This window comes from Protopterus annectens, chromosome 2.part0, assembly GCF_019279795.1.
Source record: "Protopterus annectens isolate FY-2018-M chromosome 2.part0, PAN1.0, whole genome shotgun sequence".
NCBI classification, from domain to species: Eukaryota; Metazoa; Chordata; order Ceratodontiformes; family Protopteridae; genus Protopterus; species Protopterus annectens.
This window is the reverse complement of record NC_056728.1, coordinates 1,221,411,005-1,221,428,419: the sequence shown is the minus strand read 5'-3', so window position 1 is coordinate 1,221,428,419 and position 17,415 is coordinate 1,221,411,005. Positions and strand designations below refer to the sequence as shown.

General features: G+C 39.6%; 1 protein-coding gene across 2 annotated transcripts in view; it reads left to right on the top strand.

Moving 5' to 3' along the window:
* GABRG1 (gamma-aminobutyric acid type A receptor subunit gamma1) overlaps positions 1 to 17,415 on the top strand; it is a 734,122-nt gene that overhangs the window by 188,604 nt on the left and 528,103 nt on the right. The gene's annotated exons all lie outside the window — the stretch shown is intronic.

Genomic DNA, 17,415 nt, shown 5'->3' with positions numbered 1-17,415 from the left:
AATGTCTACAGGTCATCAAGGACTTACACAGTATAGTGTGCTCCAACCCAGTAACGAGAGGCACTCCTGACCAACCTTGTGTCCGGCTATTCCTGGCCAGCTGGAAATCTTTGGCACTGTGGTATCATGACATTTAGGTGGGATTCTGATTTAGTGGCATTCAGTCATAATCCCACAAAAGGTAGCTTCACACCATTGGATCCTCTACAAAGCACATACACCAAATGACTGAACTTAACCCCTCCCTCCCAAAAAAAAAAAAACAAAAAAAAAACAAAAGGATCATGAAGCTCCACTTTCACAGTATGTATTCATACTGAAAATAAAGATCAAGCAAGCTTTTGTCTTTGTGCTGCATGGGATGAATTCATATGCCCTGTGAATTATAAGGGATGCCATCTTTCTATTCTCCTTAAAGCTATATAAACTACAACAGTGATTTTTGTTTCTTCCCTCCCTGAGGTTGCATTAGAACACCTGCAATATTTTTTGACAGGTATACCGCCCAATTCAAACTCCCCACCTGACCTTGTTCCCTGAGTGAGTTGAGCTTGCATGCCTGGGTGCTTGCAGAAAGAAGCGTGAGCCCCATTGTCTCACTGGGTAATGAAAAAAACACCTCTCATGTCTCTTCATGATGCCAGACTAAAAGGGTCTTTTTTTCTCAGCTGATTCTGCCAAGCCTATTTCCTTGGCTGTGTTTTTTCTAGATAATATGTAGGGACAGAGGGAATCTCATTTGTTCATCCAACTGTATGGCTGACAGATTAATAAATTTGCAAATATTATTTAGGAGTGTCTGTGAAACTAAAAAAGTGGGACTTTTAGGAGACACTGCCTATATTGAATATTGAGCTTCTGGCCTGTCAGTAGTTTAAGCAGTAAACATTTGGAATGTTGTGACTCAAAACTGTTGGGTCCCATAATGTTGGAGACTGAATCGCTGAAAATCTGGATTTACATGTAGTAAGTCCGCGGTGGTGCAGCGGTAGAGTTGTTGCCTCACAGCAAGAGGTTCTCCCGTTCGATTCTCGGCTGAAGTGCGGGGAGTGCCTTCTGTGTGGAGTCTGCATTTCTTTCCCATGGTTGAGTGGCATTCCAAAAGACATGCGTGAATGGGTGTGCCTTCGTTGAAGGCTGGGCATCGAGCTGGCAACTCAGCACCGTAACAATCTACTGCCAATCATTAGCGGACCGGAGTTCCGCTGTGGCGACTCCTAACCGGGAAAAGCCGAAAGACAAACAGCAACAAGTCTGAGATTGACATTTCTCAGAATATTACCATTTCTCTGAGATATGAAGATCTCTGACTTGGTATATAGAAGTTCAAGGGTATAGGGTGCAGGGGGGCTTCCTTCCTGAAAAAAATGTATTTTCTCTTATTCTGTATTTTTGGTCTTTATTCTTCATTTTGGGACACAAAATCACAAGTCTTGACACTTCAATAGGGAACCATTTTTAGCTATTTGATTTTATAGGTTCTGGTAGGACAAGACTGGATATTCTGAAGGTGAGTTTAAGTCAAGAGAAAACTGTAGTTGTGGTGGAAGCTTAATTTTTATCAAAGGAAAAAGTGGAGTCACTGTTGATTTCCAGGTATCTAAATGACTCAGTTTGTCTGATGTGAGGACACCAATGGTCTGTAATCATTAAGGGAGATGCTAGGGTAAGTGTATATGCAGAGACAAAGAGCACCAGGTTTAATTGGCAGAATTACCATGTAATTTGTACTTATTAAATCTAAGACATGCAGTGTCTGGCCATCAAGATTAAATACACATTGGCATACAAACCATAAATAAACACAATAGAGAAGAAAATGTCAATATTACTTGGTGAATTGTTCAAGTTATGTCAAAGATAGTAGATAACGAAGGGATTTGAACATTCAAAGAATTGTTGTAACCACAGTAAGGTCCATAATAAAAGTAGATTTAGACACAGTGACAGATGCTGGTGTTTTAAGAAGCTGATTTGTCAAGCAGAAACAAGTCAAGATTAGAAAGTGTAAGATAATGAAAGGACATTTTTAGGTAAAGAGTTAATTGTAAACAAACATAAATGGTCTTAAAGAAACAGTGATGTGGTGTGGCAAGGGCTGAAGTCAAATCAGAATGGTGGTGTATATATATATATATATATATATATATATATATATATATATATATATATATATATATGAGGGAGAGAGGAGTAAAAAATATATTCATTAACACTTGCAGATTGAAAACGTTGCCAGAAAATTTTCATTTATCACTATGAAGACAAAAAGTGCAAAAGGTCATATGCTAAGACATATTACATTTCAAGTACATTTCAAAATCAGGCAAACCAGCTGAAATGTTTAAGTTGATTGACCAAAAATGCTCACCAAGTCAGTCAAAGCGGACCTGAGATGGTACTGAAATCCATGAGACTGCCAAACTTCAGTTAAGAGAAAGAGATGGTGGTATTTCTAAGTATGATACAGTGTACAAAAGAAATATGGTCGCCAAGAGTACTGCAGTATATGGGGAAATGATGTAACATTTTTAGAAAGGACACAGAAATTATTAAATTTGGTAAGAGTTTTCCAAGGCAACAAACCCTTTATTCATTAGGAGCAGTTTTGAGGGATGCTAAGACAGCCACAGATATTTATGGTTGCACGTTTGTGGTGAGAAACTTAAAACCTAAAGTAACTGAGAGATGAGAGCCATGACAAGCATTAGTCATGTTTTTGTCACCTGTGTAATGGTCTTATTATTTTTAAGCTGACTTAAAGTTTTACTTTTACACACTGAAAACAATATTTTCCTCTGAAGCCTTCGTAGATAATGGATCAAAATCTCATCCTTTTTCTTGTTGGCATTAACATAATTTTTAGTAGTACATTAAATATAAGGATAAAACCCTCAGCTGATTTCAGAAGTATCTCTCTGACAGAGCATTCCTTGTAGCCTCTGGGACAGCATCCTCAGATACCCAGGTATTTAATATGCAGGTAGCACAGAAGTCAGTGCTAGGTCTGGTCCTATTCTGTTTATCAATGATTTAATCATTGCCTCCAATAGATCATATTGAATTTTTACCTAGTCTTTCTAAAAATGTTTGCAAAGGTCTTCAGAATTCTTTGTTATTTACCTACAGAGATAAAAATAGCAAACACTAACAAATCTATGGTATACAGTACACGTTAGAAAGTAAAAGATTCTTCTGTTTTTCAGGTATTCAACTCAACAGTGCTCCTGCACCTTGATGGAGAAATACCTCAGATTTTATTTGATCCAATTCTCTCTTTCAGGTATAAAATATGAAGTGACAAAGTCCTTAAACAACTCAGAGATGGAAACCAGATTCTTTAAGAAACATGAAATAAACAAAATTAGTCCAGATTTTGCTTAAAAATGATAGCTTCTGGTACTGCAATGACTTGGTGAACAGCTACATAAGAACCTCTGAGCACTGAGTAATTTTAGAAACTAGTTTGACTGCAATCGGTACCAGAAGTGTCTATGAAGGCAGGGAGATCAAAAAGAGAGAAAAAAGTGCAAAGAAGATTAGAAAACTTAGTTAACTTGATTTGTGGGCCTACCAGTTTTGAGCTGAAAGAGCAGGAATGGTGGAATGAGATGACAAAACCTCAAGAAAACACATCATCTGCTGTGAAGAGTAAGTCTGATAAAAAAGCATGAAGAAACATAAGAACAATAGCAGCACCCTGATAAAGTAAATAGTCTCGAACAACAAAATAATTCAGAAGTGAAGGAAGTGATGTCAAAGTACGGTCATGAGCTAGCCGAAATACAGATCAAAGAGGGAGACATTGGAAAAAATATGGAATATGAGCTAATAAAAGAATAAATAGCCCAGAAGATGGTTGAGTGTGAAGACAGATCATGGAGGGATAATTTGAGAATTTTTGCTTTTCTTGAGTGACTGGAGGGCAAGGCCGATAAGGAATTTATGAAAAATTGCTTAAGTGAGTGGACTGGAAGTCATAAAGGTAAAATGAGGGCACAGGGTAAACTTGCTGAATCTTTGGAGTAGGAGACAGCCTAAACCAATACTGGTTAAGTTGCAAACTTTTCAGCAAAAGAGGAAATACTGAGTACACTTTGGAAGAGAGTGTCAATACTAGTAATGGGGAAACCAGATTCTTTGTAGGTAATGATTTCTCTGTGTAGTTGAAACTGAGGAGAAATGCCTTTATTCCAGCGATAAAGAATTACAGGTTGTTGAACCTGTTGTTTAAATTGATGTATACAACTGCTTTCAGAGTGCTTTATCCCTCAAGTTTAAAAGGGTAGGGTGAATGCTGATAACCAACCAAACTAGGAAGAGCAGGAGTACACTGGCTGTTTCTGCAGAAGTAACACCTTCAAAGACCTTCCCAGTTTTTCAATAGAAAATGCTCCAGAAGGTGATGGAGGTGAGAACGCACACCATGAGGGCTTATGACATGAACAGGAGGAGTAGTACAAGAAGAAAAAGTTAGCAAATCTTCAAATGACTGAAGAGTTTAACAGTGTAAATCTGGACAGTAATTATTTTCACTGACAATAGGGCGCTTCTTTTGAGCATGTATGTTTTTTTTTTTCTTTTTTGCCTCTTATTCTGTTACCTGTCTGGGCTGGCTGAAGACTGTAGGTATGTACACCTAGGAATAATTTATTAAAAGTAGTGACTTATATTTATGGGGAGGGGAGGATAAAATGTGCATATGTTTGACAATGAGATTGCGACTGGGGAGATGGAAGATATGTAGTGGATAAATGGGACCTTGAGGTACTGCAGGCATTAATGTCAGGGTTCAGGATTAAGGCAAGTTAAATTAAATATTTCATCTGTTTATGGTTTACTTAGTGGCAGCAGTATTATGGGAACTATTCAGTGAGAAGTTCAACCTCCTCATAGTTAGGCTGTCAGTAATGGCATGGGGTGTGTGGTTTTAGGGAAAGGGAAGTTCTTACAGATAACAGAAGAAATGACAGGAGGAGGAGAGAGACAATGAATAACAAGGCCGAAAATATGGAATAGAGGAAGAAGGGAACTGAAAGTGACACTACTACAGTGTCGTATAAATCCATCCATTATTTAAATGATGGATAAGCTGTTGTAGTGAGGCACTGAGAGAACACCTGTAAATGGCCCTAAGTTAGTGAACAAAAGATTGGAGGAAAGCTAAGGTAGGAAAGAAATTGTGGCGGGATAATGCTGAACAAGTAAAGTAAGTATTTTTTGCATGTAGTGTTCCTGGGCTTGAACTGGAACAGATACAAAGGCTACAAGAAAATTCAGGTAGAATGGGGAAAAGTCATGGTTCCCTTACTTTGGGAGGGACATAGGGTTGCATAACACAAAAGGGGGTTGTCTGCTGCTGTTTGTCAGAATTTAGCTCATGCATATGAAGTAGGAAAATTAAAGTACTTATCTGTTCTTGGATATTCTACATTTTATGAGAATCGGGGGAAGCTGCTTGTTTAAACAACAACAATAACAAAAAAATAATACATTGCCTACTAACATATACATGAAGGAACAAGACACTGGTCTGTATACACTACTCTAAATAGAGTAATAGTAAATGAGATTGGAGAGAGGGTGCATGGAGTGGAAAGTCTTGTAATAAAAGTGAGGGAGGGCAAGGATATTGGAGTGAAAGGGTGGCAAACCAAAATTAAAAAGGGGAAAAAGCAAAGCATACACTGCAAATTTATCATTTAACCTGTAACATAAGGGGGAAGAGGACAGTTAAGAGGGATAGGGTGTTGGAATGTATAAGGAAGACCAATTCCAGATAATTATATTGCAAGAAATGCTTTTAAATAGAAGGGAGCATGAGATGTCAGGGATACTATACTGGCACTGAGAGAGAAAGAGAGAGAGGAAGAAAAAAAGGGGATGTTGCTGTAATAAAAAAGTGGAATAGGCATACAGGTGGAAGATGAACAGAGCCACCAGTTTGGATGATAATGTCATGTTGAAAGAACACTGGAAAGGGTTTAGAATAATGCTGCAATTTATATGCCATAAAGGAGTAACGGGAAAGGCACAAATCAAGTTACAGGAGAAATCATGTTTCCACCATGGATTTTCTAATAGTAGTAGGAGACTGGAATACAATAGAAAACAGGGAAGATATGTTAATTGGACATAGACAATGCAGAATACCCATCAAGTGCAGATTTCTTGAAAAATTATATGCAGGTATTTGGGTTAACAGATGTAATGAAAATTGGACCAAAATTTGAATTTGCACATTATTTGGGAAATTGACAACTGGGCTAAGTTGGATAGAAGCCATGTAACAAAAGGATACATGCACCAGTGCCAATGCAGATACTAAAGGATGAACAGAGATTCATGGAGAGAAATTGGCACCTCCCCGTTTTCCTCAAGAGGAAAGTTGTTTAAAGACTGACACTCCTGGGAAAGGCTGGTACAGGATTACTAGCTATGCCCCCTTTTGCCCAGACTATAAGGTAGTTCCGACTGTCATCAGCCACTTTTTATCAACTACTTTAAGGCCCTTAAAGAGTGTCCACTCTTACTGTGTAATGTTACTATTAATCCAAATGGTAGTTTGACCAAGCACCAGCCTATTGAGTGGTCTGTGCATAGTCACCAAATAGATATGCAAGTCCTCTAAGAGCTTAAATATACCTCACAAGTATCAGCCACAATGATAGGTTTAAATATATTTAATAATAAATAGTAGAAGAACAAGACAATACTCAGTAAGTAATAAGTTACATCAGAGTTCAAAATCACAAGAAATATTTAAAACAACATTGCAGGACAGAAATAAATAAAGAAAACACCTAAGCTATACTTTATTATATTCCTATCTGAATCTAAGAGTCACTATGCCCTAAAACGTACTTGCAGAACAATAAGCAGGCAGAAATGGTGAGTGGATGTTTCTAGGTCAAAGACAAGATACAAAATATGTCCCTGCTCTCAGAGAGTTCTTAAATTAATATCAAATATTACTGCTGGGATACTTGCAGCATGACATCACTTTGGTCATCAGACCTTCATTCCCAAGCTAAACCCCCATTGTTAGAAACTACTAGCATTTAACATCTCCCTGTGTAAAATACATATCTCTCAGATCTTTGCAACTGCTAGGAGACATAAAACAATAAAACACAACAATGCAGAAGGCACCCTAGGTTTAGATATCCTGTCTTCTTGCTGCATTGAAACTAACTTTTATAGCACAATTGTAAAACAATTTAATTTCAACTATTTTCTTTAAGTTTTGCAAGTTAACCCTCTATGTTCTAGTTCTCACTGTTAAAACATATACATTTACACATGTACAATAGTTTATATACTTATCTGTCCTGAACCAGCAGGGCACACTGTGGTGACATATCCAGGCTCAGCACTGTACAAACCCTGTTCAACAGACACTTTTGTATCATCAGTTTAATATACATATAACATACATTTCTAGTGTATTTGTAAGACAGGCATATGAATCATGTTGATATTCACAAATGCCATATGGTTATTTGCAAAATTCCAGATTGCTGTGCTGGCAGTATCTCCTTCTGTCACACTTCTATATAAATCATATTAATGTTCACAATTGACATATAATTATTTACAAAATTCCAGCTAGCTAGGCTGGCAGTATAGTATTTCCCTTTGTCACCCCCCCCCCCCCAGAAAACTCAAGCTAGTTTTTCAAGTGACCCTTGAGAATCGTTGCTTGAGAGGGTGAGCCTACCTGGGAATACCTTACCCCGTTCCCTGTCTTGTGATTCCATCTGCCTTGGCATTGCTGACCCCAGTACAGTGCTGCACTGTCCTATCATATGCCTGCAATCTTAGGCTCCACCATAGTAATTTGGGATTTTGCTGGCTGGCTCCCTGTAGCCAGAGATCCCTTTCAGACTCCTTCTGCTTTGTAGTGCAAATACTTAACACCAGGGCCTCCCTATTATGGTAAGGTTTCATCATGATAACTTGGTCAGTTTGTGCTTCTGCCTCCTGTCTAGCAGTTCTACCATTTAGTTAACATAAGTGACCTTCCTTACCACCTTAAAGGGTCCCTCCGAAGCTGCTTGCAGCTTGTTTTGTCTGACAGGAATCAGAACCATTACCTACAGCCCCATAGCATACTCTCTAGCTTGAGCATTTGTGTCATACCACACCTTTTTCTGGTTTTGGGCTTCTGCCAGATCCTCCTGGGTCAAGCCAGTGAGTTCCCTGAGCCTTGTCCTGAAGTTTAGGACATATGCCACAGCAGACTTTGTGGGATTCACACTCACCCTCCTACTCATCTCAAATCAAGTCTAGGGGTCCCCTCACCCTATGCCCATACAGCAACTTGAATGGTGAAAAACCTGTGAATTCCTGGGACACCTCTCTGTAAACAAACAATAGATGGGGAAAATATTTGTCCCACTCCCTCTTGAACTGGTCTACAAATGCCTGTAACATGGTCTTGAGTGTAGAGTTTAACCTCTCAACAAGACCATTACTCTGGGGAGGGTAGGGGGTGGTCTTTAGGTGCTTCCCCCTACAGTGTTTCAACAGACAAGCCAGCAGGTCTGATGTGAAATTGGCATCTCTGTCAGTCAGTATTTCTTTTGGGAAACCTACCCTGCTGAAAAACTCTAACAAAGCAATTGGCACCTTTTCTGCTTTAATGGAGGACAAAGTCACTGCCTCAGGGTATCGGGTAGCATAATCTACTACTAAGATATACTTATTCCCTGTGTAACACTGGGTGCTAAGAGGCCCCACAATATCCATAGATACCCTCTGAAATGGCTCCTCAATCACAGGCAGGGGCATGAAAGGAGCTTGCACCTTGTCTCCTGCCTTGCCTACCTTTTGGCACTGCTCACAGGTCCTGCAGTACATTGTTACTTCTTTGGGAATCACAGGCCAACAAAAGTTCTGCATAATACGTCTCTTTGTATGTTTTATGCCCATAAGACCCGCAAAGGGAATATCATGGGCTATGGCTAGAAGTGCCAGATGGCCGACTATGGGCACTACCAACTGCTGTATTCTCTCGCCCTCTAGCCCTCCCTCAGGGGCCCACTCTCTACAGTAACCCTTTGTCCCAGTATACAGATTCCCCTTTCCTTGAGAATCAGGTGCCTCACTAGTACCTCCCTCAGGCCTTGCAGTGTAGGGTCTGAGAGGTGAGACTGTGTCAACTCTGTTTTGGTAACCATTCCCAGATCCCCCTCCACATGAAGTCTGTTACTCTCTGACAGCGGTGCCTTACTGTCAGCTTGGGTACTACTACTCACCTCTGCTCTTGCAGTCACTCTGTGCAAGGCAATATCAGTACCCACAAGCAGCTGCGGCTTACTTTCAGTCTCACTGCTACAAGGTAGCTCCCTCCCTGAAGTAACCACATCACCAGTCCTGGCTACAAGTGTGCGGTCTGTCTCAGTCTCCCTCAGGCTACCAGACCAACATGCTTGTCTCCAAGCCTGACTGCGTGTAACTGCATGCACACAAGGTACTGCATTATCAGAATCATTCCCTATCAGGACATCTGCAGGAATATCCTTAAACACCTAGTTGCTGGCTTCCTTTTCCACCCTCCCAGTCAAGGTGAACACTAGCCAAAGATATTTGGAATGGGGTTCCTCCTAAAGCTCTGACTGGAGTAGACTGCACAAGCAAGTAATGCTCCCTGTTTAACCATTGCAGGCTTCACAATGGTTAGGTCAGAGGCTGTATGTCTCTTAGCAGTGGCCTCTTTCCCATTTACTAAGGTAGGATATAACCTCTTGTGATAGTTTGGTACCCTTGTTGTCTTGAGACAACTTACTGCTTGCATTCTGTCAGTCTCACTTACTGGCTCTCCCACCTTTTGTTCCCCACCTTGCCTCCATGGACGTCTATATGCTACATGCCCCCAGTGGTTGCATTTGAAACATTCAACCATTGGTCCTGGATGTGTACCTAGACTAGGGGTTCCCCTGCTATTGGTAGACTCTGTTGGGGCAGTCTAGGCTGCCCATCATGGCTTCCCTTAGCTCTTTGAGGAGAATTTTGTATCATTTTCTTGTGCAGTGATGCCCTGCTTGCTAGGTATAGTTCTCCCTTTTTCCACAAAACTCATCTGCAGTATTACATTGTCTATCTGCTAACCAGATTCTCATGTCCTCAGGCAAAGTGGTAAGGGCTTATTGCCTCACCAAAAGGTCTACCAGCCCTTCAAAAGTGGTGATCTGACATCCACTCACCCACCTATTTTTCCTGTAAGTATCAGGTGTTAGCTTAAAACATTCTAACAGAAACTTTTTATAGTATTATAATTTAAGCAATTAGTATCAGACAATTTAGAAATAGCAGTTACAGCTTTACCATGGAGTAAGGAGGTCAGGAACCATACCCAGAGCCCTTGGTCAACATTATACTGTTTACATACCCTTTCAAACATATGAATGAAACTATCAAAAGTATCCCCCTCCATAAATTGTAGAAGGCATTTACTGACCTTTGCTGCTTCCGGGGCTTCCATCCCCATTACCTTCATGACCCTGGAGAAGAGTTAGCATCTCCTGTTCATGTTCCCTCTGCTTCTCATTCTCCTCAGCTTCCAGATGTCACAGTTTGTCATTTTCCTCAGCTTCCAGATGTCACAGTTTGTCATTTTCCTCAGCCTCCAGATGTCTCAGTTTTTCATTTTCTTCAGGCTCCAGACATCTCAGTCTCTCTGCTGCTTCTATCTCCAAATGTTTGGCCTCCAGTTCAGGTCTCTTTAACTCTCGATAGATTTTTAAGTCCTCTGTGGAAAGGTTGAACTTTCCATTTTCTAAGAGTTGTACATTCCCAAGATCAGTCTGCTTGTCTTCCTGGTTGCTATTCTATGATGCAGCTGTGACTAAACTTGCAATAATTTCTGCTTTATTCAGGTTGGGATGCACCAGTCCTTTAGACTGGCACATCTCAGCCAACTGGCTCCTTGTCAGTTTGCCATACTCCTCTGCTGACATGCTTGCCTGCTCTCCCTAACTAAGCTATAAAAAAATAAAACAATTGTGATTTGAAACTCTGAATGCTCACTGTGTGGCTGATTGAGAATACATTCCTTATTTACCACTGTTTTACAGGCTACAGGATTTCAGTATCCGCACCACTGAATCGTAATATGTGGATATCCCACCACTACAAGCCAATCAATATGTGATGTGGATATCCCACCACTGCCCGCCAATTAACATGTTACACCCCTGCACTGGCCCAGTAATCAAGGAGACCAACTCTCACCACTGGCAACAGTGGAGAATGTACACACTGGGAGGATAAGTACACACACAGTAAAGTGCAATTTCCCTTAAGAGCACAGAGAGATCACAGCCAGTGTGGGGCTGGTTTCTTCCTCTTTCTCCAGATCCCCAGTAAGACTCCCCACTGGCACAGCTGTAGGGTTGAGATCTCGGCTGAATGGCTAAACCAAGATGTCTAGTGCCATCTCTGTCCAACCAGTGCTTCATGTCCCTGCCCAAGTAGCTGACGCACACACTTTGAGATTTGATTTATATACACACACACACACACACACACACACACACACACACACACACACACACACACACACACACACACACACACACACACACACACACACACACACACACACACACACACACTCCTGGGAAAGGCTGGCACATGTTTACTAGCTTTGCTTCTGCCCAGACTATAAGGTAGTTCTGACTGCCACCGACCACTGTTTATCAGCTACTTTAAGGCCCTTAGCAAAGTGTGTCCAATCCTACTGTGTAATGTTACTGTCAATCCAAATGGTAGTTTGACCAAGAGCCAGGCTATATGGAGTGGCCTGTACAATGTCACCAGACAGATATGCAAGTGCTCTAGGAGCTTAAATATGTCTCACAAATATCAGCTACAATGATATGTTTAAATATATTTAATAAATAATAAAAGAGAAAGACAAAACTCACTAAGTAGTCAGTTACATCAGAGTTCAAAATCACAGAAAATATTTAAAACAACATTGCAGGACAGTCTCAAATAAATACATAAAACATATATGCTATACTATACTATATTCCTATCTGAATCTAAAAGAAGTACTATGCCCTAAAACGTACTTACAGAGCAACAGTCGGGCAGAAGTGAGTGGATGTTTCTAGGTCAAAGACAAAATACAAAATGCCCCCTCTGTCTGAGAGTTCTTAAATTAATATCAAATATTACTGCTGGGATACTTGCAGCATGACATCACTTTTGTCATCTGACCTTAGTTCCCATACTAAACCACCATTATTAGAAACTACTAGCATTTAACATCTCCCTGTGAAAAATGCATATCTCTCAAATCTTTGCAACTGCTGGAAGACATAAAGCAGTAAAACACTTACAAAACAATGCAGAAGGCACCCTAGTTCTAGACATCCTGTCTCCTTGCTGCATTGAAACTAACTTTTATAGCACAATCATAAAACAATTTAATTTAAACTATTTTCTTGAAGTTTTGCAAGTTATCCCTCTGTGTTCTAGTTCCCACTGTTAAAACATATACATTTATACATGTACAAAAGTTTATATATATTTCTGCTCTTATCCGGCAAGGCACACTGTGGTCACATATCTAGGCTCAGCACTGTACAAAACCTGTTCAACACACACTTCTGTACCAGCAGTTTAATATACACATAACATACAGTTCTAATACATTTGTAAGACAAGCATATGAATCATGTTGATATTCACAAATGACATATGATTATTTACAAATTTCCAGCTAGCTGTGCTGATAGTATCTCTTTCTGTCACACTTCTATATAGATCATATTAATATTCACAAATGACATATGATTATTCACAAAATTACAGCTAGCTGGGCTGGCAGTATTTCCTTTGTCACAGGGATCAGCTCAATAATCCTTGGGAATAAGAACACAGTTGCAAATACAATGAATTCCACAAGTATGCAATTGAATCAAAATGTGTGATACGTTTGTGTATATCACAGCATTACAACATGTGGATGACATAAGACTTGTGCCCTTGTAATCTGTATGACTTTATATTGATGCATGTCACAGATCATTTAATGTTCTTGCACACATGTGAAATACCGCAAGTGTCACTGTGATGGTTGAATGAAAACTGCATAGAATGTTGATGTGCTCTATTACAAAAACACATACCTTACTAAGCCAGCAATATACATAGTATCATCCCGTGTCAACAGTTTCAGGAGGTATATTAGTAAAGCTGTTATGGAAGGAACTTGTAGTCAACTTGCAGCAGCAGCCATCAATACATTACTTCACAGATTGTAGTACCTTTTTGTAGAGCTGCTGTATGTCCACACCTCAACATAGCACTTGTGGATGAGAGCAACACTGACATGTTCATAGGGTCATAGGACAACTAGGCTAATGGTCAACATCACATAAAACTGTAGACATCATTATACTGTTTAAACAAAAATCACTATATCTGTGTGATGGAAGATAGTAAGGCTAGGTGTGTATGTGTATTTGTTTGATTGCATTACATACTGCCTCTATCCATATGTGACATTTGCACCACACCATAACAGAATTAACAGTCACACATCTAGTGGCCTGGAGATGGCTTGCAAAGGCTCATGAAAAACTCTGATTCATGTGTATATGCACCTTTGAGATGAGGACATCCTCTAGTACTCTGCAGGAAGGATGTCATGTGGCCAGATGGAAAAGGGGATCAAGGATTCATGAGGCTATGTTAAAGGTTCTTCTAAGTGGTGGTAAAATGAAAAGAGATCCAAAAGATCATACAAGGACCATAATGTACCACCAACCACACACACACAGCAGTAAACTGGGTCTGATTTGAACATTACACCTGTGTAGGTATAGAAGCTGGATTCCATACAATGTAACACTAGCGCTACCAGATATGTCTGACTTTAACTCTGCCATGCTGCACTTTATGAGGTATGATAGTATCATTGTCTGTTGAGAAGAAGATGTTGGGAGGAGTGTCTTGACCTGGTCACATCTCAATGTTTGTGTCTCAGAAATATTATTTGAATGCATGCATACTCGAGTTGCCTCCTGTTAGATTTGAAACTCTATCTAGTTATAGTATCTGAAGAACACAATATTTAATGTTAGTGCCACAGCCCAAGTTTGACTTAAAGAAGGTCAGAGTGCACTTTATACAGGATGACATTATTGGCGTATGTTAACAAGAAGATGTTCGGAGGAGTGTCTGACATAGCTGTGGACTCGCATGCCATTCTAAAATTGTCACCAGACTGATTGTTGAAAGAATGGACACACATAAGCAAAACTTGACTGTAGTGAGATTCGAAGTCCTTTCTAACTATCGTCCAAACAATGTACTTAGCCTAGTACCAACCTATGAACCTATCGGCCCTAGGGCCTATACAAGCCTAGCCATAACAATTCCCTAGCTATTTCTTCCCACACTATTTACTTCCCTGGACCCCTGTCTAGCAGTAGCAGGGAAAAATAAAGTGCCTGTCTTGATACTCGAACCGTACAAAGATGAACTCTAACCACTACACTATCCTGACATTTTTAACACAAGTGCCACAGCACAAATCTGGCTTTCATAGTCAGACAGCACTTTATAGCTGATATCATCAGTGTCTGGTGAGAAGAAGGTGGTAGTAGGAGTGCTTCACCTGCTGTTCTAAAATGATCTCTAAATGTGAGCTAACTGAACACAAACACACACACCAGTTAACTGTAGTTCGATTAGAATCCCCACCTAACTAGTTACACAGCACGAGTCTGGTGTTTGCACTGTTCCTGGATAATTTATAGTGGATGACATCATCACTGAATCTTTGGGAGAAGATGTTTGGAGGCCTGTATGAAATGGATGTGTAGACATGTATGACTATCAAAATATTTGTTCTCCATGGGGCTGGATTGCTGACAGTAGGATACAGACTCCTGCTGTTCTGACCATGCACACATGCTTACAGATACATGCAGACACACACATAATGTGGATATTGTGGTAACTTAACCCACACCTAACTGTTTTGGTGCCATCTACAGAACACAGCAGTTAATATTTGCAGCATCCCTGAAGTATGTTTTTGATGTATATAACATATCCTGTTATGAAAGTGGTGTGCAAAGTGTGGACTATGGATATTCTTTTTTGTTCCAATGTGCAGGTATACTTTAAAAGACAGCTTCTCAAACTAGAAGTTATAAGCTGTCAGGAATTGAGATCAGCATGGATGCAACTGTGGATGTATGTGTATTCATATTTGTGATGAATATAACAGTGCAGTTGTGCTATTTATTTTTGTAACGTAGTTGACATTTGGGAACTACTACTGATATATCCATTTCAAGTGACAGTTTGCATTGAGAGTTTGACATTGCACACCAATGCCAAGTGACAGTGAATGGCTCTTCATGTCCTGTGGAATAATGTGTTTACTTCCACACAATGCTGAGTCTGAGTAAATATGTGTTCAGTCACTAACAGGTGCCTTCCCTTTGGTTGTGTTTTTACTTGGATTATAATGTGATGAAGGCTAACTGTGCAGTAAACATAGTAAAATGAATGTCTTTCAGTTTTTCCCAGTTAGGGGTCGCCACAGCGGAACTCCGGTCCACTAATGATTGGCAGTGGATTTTTCTTTTACAGTGCCGAGTTGCCAGCCTGATGGCCAACCTTCAAAGAAGGCACACCCATTCATGCACGCACCTACCTGCATGTCTTTAAACATCACACGACCGTTGGGGGGGGGGCATAATACATGCCAATCAGCTCTTTCCATAGTATACCACAGAGCAACTGGTTTGCACGACTGATGCTAAAGTGTTTGTGCATATGAGATTTACAATTAATGAATACAGCTTTAACTTGGGAATTACTTATGCATTTATGTTTGGGTAGAGCTATTTGACAGATGTTGCTCATACTGGAGTTTAAATTGAAAATGTGTCAACTTTTTTGATATGAAGGACTACTACTGTTGCCTTCACCATTTGTGCAAAGTTAAATAACAATCAAATGTGCTCCACTGCTTAAATGGGAAAATAGTAATATTTGTATTGGTTCAACTTCCTATGTGCAAACAAGCTAAGTGGCAAGGCATGGCAGTCAGCACTTTGGACAGTACTAAGATTAAGAAAAACACCTGCTGACTCAATTTCCCTGAGGCAGCAGGTGTAAGAGCAGGGTGATCATATTTTGAGGACAAATGACACAGGGTTCAAATCCAGCTCAATTCCACAAACACTATTAAAAAATAGCAACTTCCAAGAAGAACACATATTCAACCAACACCATGCCAGTAAAGCGTTTAATTGCGATCTGGTACCTCGGCCTTTTGCCTTCAAAGGATCACAGATACAAAGTGCTGTTAACTATTATTTATACAAAAAATTAAGTTAATCAGCACTAATTATTCAATTTACTCATTACATCATTTCATAATCAAATTTTAAAGTGCTCTGCCAGTGTTTCATTTCTTATATATCAAAATTAAAAAATACAATCAGAGTCAAAATGCCTTCAAATAAAATATTCTTGAACTATAAAGTTCCATGTATTTTTGTTAACAAATGTGTGACAGAATGAATTTGATATTTCAAATCCAGCTCAATCTAAGTTTTTAGAAGTTTTCAGGATGGCAACTTAAGTAAATCTAATAATATTTGCAAATGTGAGAGGCAATAACTACAGTGAAGTGCTGTATAAAAATGAACATTAGCCAATTGATTTATGTCAACAGTATGAATGTGGATTTGCATTTTTATACAATCAGCAGTATAAATAAATGTTAGAGTAAATTTTTAATAATATTGCCTTTATTCTGCTTTAACTGTGTGTTTCTATGGCACAGCAAGTTTAAGCAGCATTATGTGAAGGTAACCACATTATGCCACAGGACATGAAGAACCATTCACTGTCACTCGGCATTGGTGTGCAATGTCAAACTCTGCACAAATGCAGAGGACAAGTGAAGGCCTTTATTTGGGATTTATTATTTATGTGTGTAGTGTGTGATATTATTTTTTGACCAGATTAAAGGTGTGAATGGGATAGACAGGAAAGTGCTGAAATGGAGTGAAGGCAGGGAGAAGAACAAAAGGGAAAGAATATAGGAATTTGCAGGAGAAAATTAGGAGATAACCATAGCTATTCACATCTTCAGCAGTGTAATGTGAACATGTATATAAAATTGGATGAATATGGACTGTCACCACAACACAGATGGGTGACAACAATGCAATCATGTTGTATAGCCAAACTGACTGAATCAAGTGTGTCTAGAAGACACATGTAAAGTGGAGAGATATGTATGGGGCAGATTTTTTTTTTGGGGGGGGGCTGACAAGTTTGTTTTAATTTTATTTCAGTAAGAGAGGAATATTGAATAAGGGAGGTAGGTATGTCAGGGTCAGGTAAGTAGGGTAGGTGAGAAAGTGGGTG